The 8214-nt window shown below is 40.7% G+C and overlaps 1 non-coding gene across 1 annotated transcript; it reads right to left on the reverse strand.

Moving 5' to 3' along the window:
- Positions 1–2368: 2368 nt before the first annotated feature.
- Positions 2369–2475, reverse strand: LOC138988662 (U6 spliceosomal RNA). The gene has a single exon (XR_011464934.1). It is a non-coding gene; the product is annotated as a U6 spliceosomal RNA (small nuclear RNA).
- Between the last annotated feature and the right edge of the window lie 5739 nt (positions 2476–8214).

Here is an 8214-nt window from a genome sequence, read left to right on the forward strand (position 1 = left end):
ACCCTTATGGCAGAAAGTGAAGAAGAACTAAAGAGCCTCTTGATGAAAGCAAAAGAGGAGAGTGAAAAAGTTGGCTTAAAACTCAACGTTCAGAAAACTAAGATCCTGGCATCTGGTCCCATCATTTCATGGCAAATAGATGGGGAAACAATGGAAACAGTGGCAGACTTGTTGGTGACTGTTGGTGACTGTTGGTGACAGACTGGATGGTGACTGCAGCTGTGAAATTAAAAGATGCTTGCTCCTTGGAAGAAAGGCTATGACCAATCTAGACAGCATATTAAGAAGCAGAGACGTTACTTTGCCTACAATGGTCCGTCTAGTCAAAGCTATGGTTTTTCCCAGTAGTCATGTACAGACATGAGAGTTGGACTATAAAGAAAGCTAAGTGCTGAAGAATTGATGCTTTTGAACTGTGGTATTGGAGAAGACTTTTGAGAATCCCTTGGACTGCAAGGAGATCCAACCTGTCAATCCTAAAGGAAATCAATCCTGAATATTCATTGCAAGGACTGATGCTGAAGCTGAAACTCCAATACTTTGGCCACGTGATGCAAGGAACTGACTCATTGGAAAAGACCCTGATGCTGGGAGGGATTGGGGGCAGGAGGAGAAGGGGACGACAGAGGATGAGATGGTTGGATGGCATCACCGACACTATGGACATGAGTTTGAGTGAACTCCGGGAGTTGGTGATGGACAGGGAAGCCTGGCGTGCTGCAGTCCATGGGGTCGCAAAGAGTCGGACAGGACTGAGCGACTGAACTGAACTGAATGGTGTTGCCACTTAACCAGTTTGAGTGACGGGAAGAACACTTACCTCCTTTAAAGTCCCTTTACCTTACACCGTTTATAGTTGTCTTAAATATTATCTCTATAAACACTGAGCCCCACATTAGACAGTGTCATAATTTTTACTTCAATCATCAAAAATAATTTGGAAAACTCAAGAGGGGAAGTCTGTTGTATTATCTACATTTTTGTCCTTTTCTGTATTTATCTACATTGTTCTTTTCTGATGTTCCAAGGTTCCTCTTTTGTTATTTCCTTTCTGTTTGAGGAACAACCTTAGCCATTCTTTTATGGTAGATCTGCTAGCAACAAATGCTCTTAGTTTTCCTTCATCTGAGAATATCTTGATTTTCCCTATATTCCTGAAGCATATTTTCATGGGCTTGACACAATTCTGGGTTGCAGTCATTTTTTCAGCATTTGAAACAGTACTGCACCACTTCCTTCTAGTCCCCATGGTTTCTGGTGAGAAATCTGCTGAAATTTTGTTTTTCCCCAAAGGTTTCCATGTTGTTTCTCTTTAGCTACTTTCAAGGATTTTGTAATTTGTCTTTAGCTTTTAGATATTTGACTCAATGTGTATTGACGTGGATTTCTTCAGGTTTATCTTTGAGTTCACTCAGTTTCTTATTGTACATTCAGGTGTTTTGTTTTTGTTTGTTTGGTTGGGTTTTGTTTTTGTTTTTTGCCAAATTTAAGAATCTTTCAGCCATTATTTCTTCAAATATTTTCAGTTCCATGTCTTCTCCTTTCCTGGGACTCTGATGGCATAAATTTTAGATCTCTGTTAGAAGCCCACACGTCTCTGAAGTTCTATTCTTTTTTCCACCACTTTATTTTCTCCCCGTTATTTCAATTGGATAATGTATTTCTTTTTTTTTTTTTTTTTTAAACTTTACATAATTGTATTAGTTTTGCCAAGTATCAAAATGAATCCATCACAGGTATACATGTGCTCCCCATCCTGAACCCTCCTCCCTCCTCCCTCCCCATACCATCCCTCTGGGTCGTCCCAGTGCACTAGCCCCAAGCATCCAGTATCATGCATTGAACCCGGACTGGCATCTCGTTTCATACATGATATTTTACATGTTTCAATGCCATTCTCCCAAATCTTCCCACCCTCTCCCTCTCCCACAGAGTCCGTAAGACTGTTCCATACATCAGTGTCTCTTTTGCTGTCTCATACACAGGGTTATTGTTACCATCTTTCTAAATTCCATATATATGCGTTAGTATACTGTATTGGTGTTTTTCCTTCTGGCTTACTTCACTCTGTATAATAGGCTCCAGTTTCGTCCACCTCATTAGAACTGATTCAAATGTATTCTTTTTAATGGCTGAGTAATACTCCATTGTGTATATGTACCACGGCTTTCTTATCCATTCATCTGCTGATGGACATCTAGGTTGCTTCCATGTCCTGGCTATTATAAACAGTGCTGCGATGAACATTGGGGTACACGTGTCTCTTTCCCTTCTGGTTTCCTCAGTGTGTATGCCCAGCAGTGGGATTGCTGGATCATGAGGCAGTTCTATTTCCAGTTTTTTAAGGAATCTCCACCCTATCTTTTTTTAAAATATGGAACACTTCGCAAATCTGCACATCATCCTTGTTGAGGGGCTGTGCTCATCTTCCCTGTATCGTTCCAATTTTAGTATATGTGTTGCTAAAGCAAGCACTATATCATTCTATCTTTAAGTTAACTGATTTAATTGATTCTTTCCCCTATCCACTCCATCCTACTCTTAGGCCAGTTGTTGAGGTTTTTGTTGTTGTTACTGCACATTTAGGTATAAAATTTTTCAGAGTTCTTTATAGCTTCTATTTCTTGCTGAGACGCCCTATTTTTTCATTTGTTTGAAGCATGTTCATAATTGGCAAGGTTTCGTTTCTCACCCAGCACGTATAGAAGTCTTGGCTCCTCACTTGGCCTTCTCTGCTAGCACCCTACTAATGGACGCATCGATTGAGCCACCTCATTACAGCATGGCAAGAGAAGAAGTCTAGATCCTCCGGAGACGGGCATGGAGACCCACTCCAGCATTCATGCCTGGAGAATCTCATGGACACAGGAGTGTAGGCCAGAGGGTCGCAAAGAGCTGGACACAACTGAAGTGACAGCATGCAAGCAAGAACGGACGTCTAGGCTCTCCTCGTGACCTCTGCTGACACAGAGCGGGTGGGACCATCATTGTTTCCTGCGGAGTCTGGCTGAAGCAGAGTAGTTACTGTCTAAAAGTTTTCTGTCTTGCTAGGCTATATCTTTCTGGTCCTTTGACCACAGAGAGCAGGCTTTGTTGAGTCCTTTACTTTGTTGGCTTCTATCTCTCTACCTTTCAGAGTCTTCTTGTGTTCATTTTATATACATCTTCCAGGAGCTTTAGTTGTACTTAACAGAAATAATAGGAAAAAGTACATCGACTCCATCTTTCCAGAAGCAGGGTGGAAGATTCTTTTTAAATATAATCAAATCTATTTTACATTCCTACTAGCAATGCACAATGGTTTCGTTTTCTCCATGTCCATACCAACACTTGTTTTCTGTTTTATCATAGCCATTCTGATAAGTGTGAAGTGATATCTCATTGTGATTTGTATTTGCATTTCCTTCATGATTACTGATATTAAGCATCTCTCCAAGTGCTTACTAGACATTTCTGTATCTTCTTTGGATAGAGGTCCATTCAAGTATTTTGCTTATTTTTGAATTGGGTTGTTTGGGGGGTTTGTTATTGAATTTTAGGAGTTCTCCATATACTTTGTTATCAAATCAGATCAGATCAGATCAGTCACTCAGTCATGTATGACTCTTTGCGACCGCATGAATTGCAGCACGCCAGGCCTCCCTGTCCATCACCAACTCCCGGAGTTCACTCAGACTCACGTCCATCGAGTCAGTGATGCCATCCAGCCATCTCATCCTCTTTCGTCCCCTTCTCCTCTTGCCCCCAATCCCTCCCAGCATCAGTCTTTTCCAATGAGTCAACTCTTTGCATGAGGTGGCCAAAGTACTGGAGTTTCAGCTTTAGCATCATTCCTTCCAAAGAAATCCCAGGGCTGATCTCCTTCAGAATGGACTGGTTGGATCTCCCTGCAGTTCAAGGGACTCTCAAGAGTCTTCTCCAACACCACAGTTCAAAAGCATCAATTCTTCGGCGCTCAGCCTTCTTCACAGTCCAACTCTCACATCCATACATGACTACAGGAAAAACCATAGCCTTGACTAGACGGACCTTTGTTGGCAAAGTAATGTCTCTGCTTTTGAATATGCTATCTAGGTTGGTCATAACTTTCCTTCCAAGGAGTAAGCGTCTTTTAATTTCATGGCTGCAGTCACCATCTGCAGTGATTTCGGAGCCCAAAAAATAAAGTCTGACACTGTTTCCACTGTTTCCCCATCTATTTCCCATGAAGTGATGGGACCGGATGCCATGATCTTCGTTTTCTGAATGTTGAGCTTTAAGACAACTTTTTCACTCTCCAGTTTCACCTTCATCAAGAGGCTTTTTAGTTCCTCTTCACTTTCTCCCATAATGGTGGTGTCATCAGCATATCTGAGGTTATTGATATTTCTCCTGGCAATCTTGATTCCAGCTTGTGTTTCTTCCAGTCCAGCGTTTCTCATGATGTACTCTGAATATAAGTTAAATAAACAGAGTGACAATATACAGCCTTGACGTACTCCTTTTCCTATTTGGAACCAGTCTGTTGTTCCATGTCCAGTTCTAACTGTTGCTTCCTGACCTGCATACAGATTTCTCAAGAGGCAGATCAGGTGGTCTGGTATTCCCATCTCTTTCAGAATGTTCCAGTTTATTGTGATCCACACAGTCAAATAGGTGTTTGCAAATATTTTTCCCACTTTTTTACTTTGTTGCTGGTATTCTTTGATGCATGAAAGTTTTTAACTCTGATGAAATCCAGTTTGGCCATTTGTTTTCTTTTTTTGCCTTTAGTGTCATATCCAAGAAATCATTACCAAATCCAGTGTCATGAAAATTTCCCTATGTTGTCATCTAAGAGTTCTATAGTTGGGAGCTTCCTAGTGGTCTAGTGTTAGGGTTCTGCCCTTTCACTGCTGTGGTCCAGGCTCAGTTTCTGGTCAGGGAACTGAGATCCTGCAAGCCACATGGACAAAAAAATAAAATAAAAAAGTGTTTTACAGTTTCAGTTCTTACACTTAGGTGTTGTATCCATTTTAACTTAATTCTTGCATATGGTGTTAGACAAGGGTACAGTTCATTCTTTTGCATGTTGATACCTAGTTTTCCCAGCACCATTTCACAGCACTATTGAAAAGACTGCTCTTTAGCTATTAAATGGTCTTGGCAACAATTACTTGTCAAAATTTACTTTTTTAAAAAAGTGAAATCATGAATAAGCAAATACAAAATATTTAATTCATTGATTAATGATAAACCAATAAGATGTTGCAACCAGCTTAAAGGAGAATTCAAAGGATAGAGACATACATAGAGCATAAAATGAATCTACAAATAGATATAAATAGACATTTGGGGGGGTGTATTAGTTTCTTATTGCTGCAATCACAAATTTACTGGCTTAAAACAACAAATTTATTACCTTACAATTCTAGAGGTTGGAAATCTAAAATGGGTGTTCAGCAGTGTGGATATTCCTTAAAAAACTGGAAATAAAACTGCCTTATGACCCAGCAATCCCACTTCTGGGTATACACACTGAGGAAACCAGAATTGAAAGAGACACGTGTGCCCCAGTGTTCGTCACAGAACTGTTTATAATAGCCAGGACATGGAAGCAACCTAGATGCCCATCAGCAGATGAATGGATAAGAAAGCTGTGGTACATATACACAATGGAGTATTACTCAGCCATTAAAAAGAATACATTTGAATCAGTTCTAATGAGGTGGATGAAACTGGAGCCTATTATACAGAGTGAAGTAAGCCAGAAAGAAAAATACCAATACAGTATACTAACGCATATATATGGAATTTAGAAAGATGGTAACAATAACCCTGTAAGCGAGACAGCAAAAGAGACACAGATGCATGGAACAGTCTTTTGGACTCTGTGGGAGAGAGTGAGGGGGGGATGATTTGGGAGAATGGCATTGAAACATGTATAATATCATATATGAAACAAATCGCCAGTCCAGGTTTGATGCAAGATACAGGATGCTTGGGGCTGGCGCACTGGGATGACCCAGAGGATGGTACGGGGAGGGAGGAGGGAGGGAGGTTCGGGATGGGGAACATGTGTATACCTGTGGCGGATTCATGTTTATGTATGGCAAAACCAATACAATATTGTAAAGTAATTAACCTCCAATTAAAATAAATAAATTTATATTAAAATAAATAAAATAAAATGGGTGTTCAGGTCTGTTTCCTTCTAGAGGGTCTAGGCGAGAATCTGTTTCCCGCCTTTTCCAGCTTTGAGAGATTGCCTTCATTCTTTGGTCCATGACTGCATCACTCCAACCTCAGCTTCCATTGTCACATCTCCTTCTCTAACACTGACCCTACTGGTAAAAGGATCCTTGTGATTACATTGGACCCTTCTGGATAATTCAAGAGACTCTCCTCATCTCAAGATCATTAACTTATCACATTTGCAAAACCCTTTTGGCCATGTAGAGTAACATATTCACAGGTTACAAATAGGACATGTACATTTTGCAGGGAGCATTATTCTGCCTACAAAAATGGGGGGTCAATTATTCCTTCCATCACAAATAATTAAGTTGCATATATAAGATTAAAATCATTTGCACTGGGGACTTCCCTGGCATTCCAGTGGTGAAGACTTTGCCTTCCAATGCAGGTGGTCAGGGAGCGAAGATCTCACATGCCTCATGGCCAAAAAGACAAAACCTAAAACAGAAGCAAGATTGTAACAAATTCAATAAAGACTTTTTTTAAATGGCCCACATCAAAAAAAAGAAAAAGAAAGAAATCACTTGCATTGCTATTGGTTATTTACAATTTGCATGTGTGTGTATATTCAGTCGCTCAGGCCTGTCTAACTCTTCGTGCCCTACGGATTGTAGCCTTCCTGGTTCCTCTGTCCATGGGATTTTCCCAGCAAGAATACTGGAGCAGGTTGCCATTTCCTCCTGCAGGGGATCTTCCCAACCCAGGGATCAAACCCATATCTCCTGCACCTTATGCACTGCTGGTGGATTCTTTACCACTGAGCCACCGGAGAAGCCCCATTTACAATTTACAAAATCATAAAATAGCACAAAGGTGCAGCCCCCGAGGGGATAATCCAGAAAGCAGTGTTTAGTGTTCCATTCCACTCCAAAGCATAGTTTTCCATTAAAGATACCTCATAATCCTTTTGACCCAATTCAATGTCTTTCACTGTCTTCACTGGTTCTCTAACCTGTTTCATTCCCTTATTGCTGTTTCAGGTTCTTTCCTCACTGATAACCTCTATATGCCTTATTGTGCTTTCTGCTCTACTCTCTTTCAAGCTCCTTTTAATTTAGTGTTCATTTCTGATTTTGTATTTTCTTCTGTTTCTCTCCTGATTTCTACCAAGATAGTTCACTATCTTCCTTTCGTTTAGCTCCTTCTTTCCTAAGGTCTTAAATTCCTGCTGTGTGGTCTTTCTTCAAAGCTGCAACTATTTCACTGAGCTATTATTATTATCATTAACATATGTTGGAAGGTTAGGGTACAATTTTCCCCCACCTTTAGCAACATTTTTCTGGTGTGTTTTCTTCATATGCAGAACAATTCTGTTTTTCCTTTTCACTATTTTTCTTATGATATTCTTATAAATGTGCTATAATACCTATTATGTTACTGATATTTTGGTGAGTTCTGTTTTCTAGGATCAGCTGTTAGTGGGCAATCCTGAATGTTGGTAGTACTGGGGCTCCAGGGCCCCCTCTTCTGTGAATACAAAGGACAGATTCTTTCACCTACTCTCTGCAGAGCCAGGCTGCCAGTGTAGAAGGGCTCCCCAAGGCTCACAAACACATGACAACTAAACAATGCACTCCTAGACAACAAATGGGTCAAAGAAGGAGTCAAAAGGAAAACCAGACAATGCTTTGAGATGAATAAAAATGAAGACACAACATACCACAACGTATGGTATGCAACTAAACAGTGCTTAGAGGAAAACTTATAGTTATCACCTTTGTTAACAGAGAAGAAAGAGCCTATCAATAACCTAATGCTGCTGCTGCTGCTGCTGCTAAGTCGCTTCAGTCGTGTCCGACTCTGTGCGACCCCATAGACGGCAGCCCACCAGGCTCCCCCGTCCCTGGGATTCTCCAGGCAAGAACACTGGAGTGAGTTGCCATTGCCTTCTCCCAATAACCTAATGGTCTACCTCAAAACGCTGAAAAAAGGAGAGCAAACTAAACTACAGAAGGGTTTCTTCCCAACCTCTAAGCATCTTCAGTTCCTTTATCAGTA

This window comes from Bos mutus, chromosome 7 (genome assembly GCF_027580195.1).
Source record: "Bos mutus isolate GX-2022 chromosome 7, NWIPB_WYAK_1.1, whole genome shotgun sequence".
Classification (NCBI taxonomy): Eukaryota; Metazoa; Chordata; class Mammalia; order Artiodactyla; family Bovidae; genus Bos; species Bos mutus.